Source organism: Diospyros lotus, chromosome 5 (genome assembly GCF_014633365.1).
Source record: "Diospyros lotus cultivar Yz01 chromosome 5, ASM1463336v1, whole genome shotgun sequence".
NCBI classification, from domain to species: Eukaryota; Viridiplantae; Streptophyta; class Magnoliopsida; order Ericales; family Ebenaceae; genus Diospyros; species Diospyros lotus.
Genome location: NC_068342.1, coordinates 30167961 through 30174780, shown reverse-complemented (window position 1 = coordinate 30174780; position 6820 = coordinate 30167961).

The following is a 6820-nucleotide window of genomic DNA, read 5'->3' as shown; positions in this document are numbered from 1 at the left end:
TTGGCTGCTACCTGGCTTGGGTTCGGCGCCCCACTACTGCTGCCTCCGTCGAACGTCACCGCCATCGGCTGCTTCTCGCAAGCAAGCCGCTACCGCCTCAAGCGCGAGCCATCGCGGCCCCCTGTGCGCTGCTGCTGCTAGTGCGTGGGCCATAGCTGCTGCTTCAAGCGGCCACCGCTGCCAGCCACCGGGGTCACTTCAGGCCGCCTTCAACTGGCCACCACTGCTTGCCTCGATCGCCGGCCACTGAAGTTCTGCCGCTGCTATAGCTGGTCTTCTTCGTCGGCCATGGCGGCTGCTGCCATGGCTGATTAGTTATCCTTCTCTCTCGGTTATGCTCTTTCCCGAGCTCTACTTTCCCTATCTCTGATTTTGATTTCAAGTTTTGAAATGGCAGCAAGCCCGCAGCTCTGTTATATATACCCACGCTTTTATATATATATACATATATATAAATTAAACATTAATCTCACTAATTCTCCAATATTCCATTTCAAAAAATCCTTAATTCCATTTAGGAATTTATTATTTGCACTTGGACCCTCCAAGCTTTAAAATAAATACCATCAAGCCTCACCCAAACTTGATTTCTCAAAATTAATTACCGACACTTACTTGGGAATATCCATTTTTGTCCCCGTGCTTGCGTGGGACCTCTATTCGACCCGAAAGTGCTTCAGGGTTGCCTTAGTCGCAAAACCTAGACCACCCTCAGGGTCCTCTCAACTTCCCGAAAGTCCCCTGCAACCATTCGGGACTGGCACCCATTCGGGCTTATATAGAATTTATTCTGAAATTTATTCCCGGTCGGACCGCTTCTAGTGTCATTATCCTCACCTCGAGACGCTCATCAATCTCTTGCCCTTTTCCCTGGACATCCAAGTCTCGGGGAACTCCCTGCCGTCAATTCAGTAATTTCATTAATTAATTTCTCGAAACCGACTCTTGGGGCTTTCCGGACCACCCGAGATCCTTTTAAAATAATTAAAAAATTATTTATTTTCAATACCATGTAATACCGGGTATTACACTCTTTCTCCCTCATGCGAACTCTCTTTCTCTCATTCAATCACTCTCTCAAGTTGGCCCTCAGCCTCATTCTTGGCCAACTTGCTGCTATGGCCGATTCGGCCATCTCCCTCTCTCTTTCTCTCTCTCTCTCTCTCTCTCTATATATATATATATATAGGCGCCACTCAATCGGCCATGAAGCTTCCTAGAAGCTTCCTCCCGCACACCTGACATTCCCCTCAAACCCACTGCCCAATTCCAACATGCCTCTATCATGCTCCCCACGCCATATGAGCATGCCTATACATAATACATATATAATACTTATATATATCTTATATATCTTATATACTAATATAATTATGAAAAAATATAAATCTAATCCCTATATTTCATTCTTATTACACTCAGAAATTCTCTAATTGCGAATATACCCTCTAACGTCCAATTAATTTTACATTACGATGCTTAAATCCAAAATTAATAATCGGCGATTACTCGATAAAGACTGATTTCACCCCAGTGTCCTCACTAGGCCCTTGGTTCGTCTTGAAACCACTAAAGGGTTATTTCTCATGCAAAATCGGAGCCACTTCAAGGTTCCGTTGACTTCCTGGAAGTCCCATATGACAATTTTGTATTTCAACCCTAATCACAGTTGTATTTTAGTTGTACTAAAAATCGTCTCAATCTTGATTAATTCCATAAATCCTATCTCGGAACGCTCATCGAGACCATATCATTTTTCATAACCAATTACACTCCGGGGCATTCCCTACAGTTGATTCGATGATTTATTTTGCTAACAAGCCAATTTTTCAGTATCCAAACCTTGCTTAAATTACATGGCAACCTCACGAGAAAATGGGATCTTACATGCAATACCCCGTGTATTAAGTCAACAAGAGCCTAGTTGATGTAGAGACAAGGTACACACCAATGGAAAAGATGGCCTACTGCCTAGTAATGGCATAAAGGAAGCTACGGCCTTATTTTCAAGCTCATCAGATTGAAGTCTTGACCAAGTATCCACTAAGGCAAATCTTGTAAAATCTAGACACCTCAGGTCGCTTACTAAAGTGGGCCATTGAGCTAGCCTAGTTCGATATAGAGTACAAATTGAGGACAACGATAAAGGGGCAAGCATTGGCAGACTTTATCGCTGAATTTACTAGACCAGTCGGAGAGGAACCAGAAAGCTCAGAAGGACCTTCTTGAGAGCTATATGTGGACAGGTCATCAAGTGAATAGGGAGCAGGAGCTGGGGTGATGCTAATATGCCCAGAGGGCCATAGAATCCTCTATGCTCTAAGATTCGGCTTCCCAGCCACTAATAATGAAGCTGAGTATGAAGTGCTGGTGGCAAGACTTCACTTAGAAAAGGAAGTGCGAGCTGAGGCCCTAGTAATTTTCAACGATTCTTAGCTAGTTGTTAATCAAATACAAGTGAATATCAAGCTAGGGACATGAAAATGGCAGCGTACATGCAGAAAGTACATGAGCTACTAGCTGCCATTGAGAAGTATGAGATACCCTAGATTTCCCGATCTCAAAACTCTCACACAGATGCACTGGCCCGATTGGCAACCGCCAGAGATACGAAATTCTTGGGGGCTATACTTATAGAGTTCTTGGCTACCCCGAGCACAGTCCAGCAAGCTGAAATGTTGACAATTGACATGCCCCAAGGCTCATGGCTGAATCCTATTATGGATTACCTCCAAAATGGGAAGCTGCCGGAAGATAAGTTAGAGGCACGTCGGTTGCAAGCTCGAGCAGCTCGGTATTGCATCTATGATAATAGACTATACAAGAGAGGGTTTTCAGCCCCACTGTTAAGATGCATCGATGACATTGATTGTCAAGTCGTGCTTGAAGAAATCCATGCGGGCCATTACGGTAATCATGCTGGGGCACTTTCATTGGCACAAAAGACGCTTCGACAAGGGTTTTATTGGCCTACTATAAAGCAAGACGCTATAGCGCTAGTCAAGAAATGTGAAAGGTGCCAAAGATTCACTAAAGTTCCACAAGCTCCGCCAGCTTACCTATAACAGATGAGCAGCCCGTGGCCTTTTTCTATTTGGGGTATAGATTTGATCGGGCCACTTCCAACAGCCCGCGGAGGGTGCAAGTATGCCATAGTGGCAGTTGACTACTTCACCAAATGGGCAGAAGCCAAAGAGCTCTCACAGATCACCAGCTCAAAGGTACAAATATTTACATGGGATAGTATCATTTGCAGGTTCGGAGTCCCACGAAAAATAGTGACGGACAATGGAACCCAATTCACTAGTGAGTAATTCATCCAATTTTGTGAATCCCTGAGGATTTGGCAAAGTTTCATGGTCGTGGACCACCCCCAACCCAATGGACAGGTTGAGACTATCAACAAAATAATCAAGCAGATCCCGAAGACAAAGCTTGAAGTTAGAAAAGGGGCTTGGGTAGACGAACTACAAACAGTGCTCTGGGCCTATTGAACAACAGCTCGGAGTAGCATAGGAGAGACCCCATTCTCAATGGTGTATGGGTCCGAGGCCATGATCCCAGCAGAGAATGAGGTGACCAGCCATCGAAGAGCCACATTCAATCCAAATGATAACGACAAGCTACTGGCAACGAGCCTAGACCTACTTGAGGAAACAAGAGATATAACTCGTATGAGGGTCGCCGTCTATCAACAAAGGGTGGCATGGTACTCCAATAGAAAGGTTTGAATTCGACACTATAATGTCGGAGACCTAGTATTGCGCCTAATACTCCTAGGAGCTCGCATAATGAGTGATGGCATACTAGGCCCTAATTGGGAAGGACCTTTTATCATCAAGGAAATCTTGGGAAATGGTGCATATCATTTGGAAAATATGGATGGAGCTATTCTCCCGCGAGCGTGGAATGCAGAGCACCTTCGTCCTTACTTTTGATGAATGTAATTATTCTAACTTATGCTCTAAATTTCTATTTGCAACCAATTTTCATGGTTCTGATTGGAATTTATGAATTATGCTTTATTCTTATTCAACTAAATATTTTCAAAATGAAGGGTCAAGAAACCATGGTTTGCAAGTTGGGGTCCATTCAACTTAGCCAACATGCTACGGTTTGAGGCTTAATTGGGCATTCATCTTGGTCCCCCTTTAGGTTATGGTTTGCGAGCTGAGACCCATTCCTCTTGACTTAATGGCATGGTTTGGAACCTACTGAGCAACCACTTCCATTATTTAAGGTAAAGGATCATTAGCTGGGGTCCTTTCATCTTGACTCAAGTCGTGGTTTATGACCTACCTGGATGTTCCCTCTTAACTCATTAAACTTGTAATAAGCCATGGTATGCTAGCTAGGACCAATCCATGATTCACCTGGGTATATAGCTTGGCAACACAAGTTGAAGGTTCACTAGCTGGGGCCTTTTTATCTTGACTCAAGTCATGGTCTGCGACCTACTTGGGTCTCCCTTCTTAATTAATCAAACTTGTGAAAAACATGGTATGTTAGCTGGGATCAGTCTGTGATTCGCTGGGACATATATCCTGGCAAGCTTTTCATTATTACTTCTATGGGATGTGTTAGCTGAGGTTTGCCTTAATTTTCCTAAGTATGGCTTTTTGCAACCTACTGGACACTCATATTGATTGACAATTATTATGATCATCGATCACAGGCTGAATACATATAAGAAAATACAAAAGAATACACATCCACACATCCCGGGCAACGATATTAGTTGCCACAACAGTCTCCCAGCACCATCCCTGCTTGCATTTGGTCTTGCATCATCTACAACATGAGGTAAAACCTCATGAGTCATAAAGACTCAGTAAGGGTGCAATGCATGTAAATATGAATATAATCATGTTTATGTATGCCAAATGCATGCAAATGAGGCTAGGCCCATTCATCCTCACAACCCACCAAGGTTTGAGGCATCAACCTATCTGCCCCCACAACATTAGTCCTCCATATGGCCATAGGTCCACTAGATCTCACATCACGCAAGTGATAACCACTACATGCAAATACTACATAAAAACATTATCAAATATATTTACCAACTTGCAAGGCCACCTCCACATGGGGCCATCCCTTACTTGGCTCGAAGCCTCATCTTTGCCTCGACGAGAACGCTAGCCCGAACTCCGAACTCTTCTAGGATCACTGCCTCCCCGGTCGAACCTAGATACCAATCACACAAAAACCCCACAATATCAAACATTAAACCAACGCCCTCTGCTACGGTGCACACTGCCAAAACCATCCATCAACAAATTTCCAAATAACCCCGGCACAAGGTTTAATCCAACAAATAATTATTTTACATTAACTTGCTTAATGCAAATAACTTGGGAAGCAAATATTAATTTACCTTGACTCATCTGGGGAGAAAAGCGGCCAAACGCCCATACTGGCCTTGCCTCCCGAGCAGCTACTTGTGCACAAAATCAAAATTTTGAGCCTCCGGCATGCTCGTCAAGCCCCAAAACAATTTCAAGAATTTTTCCAAAATTTTCTGGAATTTTCTCTTTTTTTTCCCCAATTTTCTCCAATTTCCCTTTATTTTCTTTCTTTTTCTTTTTTCTTTATTTTTTTTTCTTCTCCTTCATCTCCTACCTCCCGCTTCTTCTTCCTTGCGTGGCCGACCTGCGCGTGCACCAACCGCAGGCCACCTGGTTCCACCGACAGCCACCGCTCGCCCGCGGCCATTGCTGGCTGCACCCCACGATCGCGCCACCACCGGTTTGCGCAGCCTCCACCGCGGCTGGCTTCCTCCACCGTGTGCGCTACAACGGCCGCAACCACCATGGCCACTGCAACCGGCTGCTCCAGCACCTCCAGCCGTCGACACAGCCACCTCAGCCCAATGCGACCTCGCCAGCTACCTCCGCGAGCTCAGTCGCTCGTCACTGCTGCTGCTACTCCATTGCCGTTGCTCGCAGCTGCTTCAACGACATCAACCATGGCCGCCTTCGATCAGTCATCACTGCCTCTCTCTCGCGATCTCTCTCTTTCTCTCGGCTGCTCACTACTCTTGGCCCTCGATCTCTCAACCTCTCTTGGTCGTGAGCTCTCCCGAGCCCTCTTGTCTCTCTCTGTCTCACTCTGATTCAAAAATATTAGATGAGGTGCACTGTAGATGCCTTGGCCTCCAAGCTCGTGCCTATATATATATATATAATTACACATTTGCCCCTCTCTATTTCTAATAATCTCACTTAGGAAAATTTGGAAATTTTTAATAATAACACATGGACCCTCCCCAGGCTTAATTAATTACTGATAAGCCACCCAATAACTTAATTTCTCCAAAATTAATAATCGGTTTTACTCGATAAAGCTGATTTCATCCCTGCGCCTACACGGGACCTTCATTCCACCCGAAAACGCTTCAGGATTGCCTTACTCGCAAAAATGAACCACCCATAGGTCCCCTCAACATCCCAGAGGTCCCCTACTATCATTCGGTACTAGCACCCATTCAGGCTTATACAGAATTTATTTCCAAAATTATTCTCGATTGGACTGCTTCTAACGTCACAAATCTCACCTCGAGACGCTCATCAATCTCTTGCCCTCTTCCTTGGACATCCAAGTCCCGGGGCACTCCCTACCGCCAATTCGATAATTTTATTAATTAATTTCCTAAAATTGACTTTCGGGCTTCCCGGACCACTCGAGATCCTTTCAAAATAATCGAAAATTATTTATTTTCAATACCATGTAATATGGGGTATTACACGAGGTGCTAGGTGCTAATGGCTACAAAGCCAGTTAGGGGATAGGCTGCATGGCAACTCAGAGAAGAAATGTA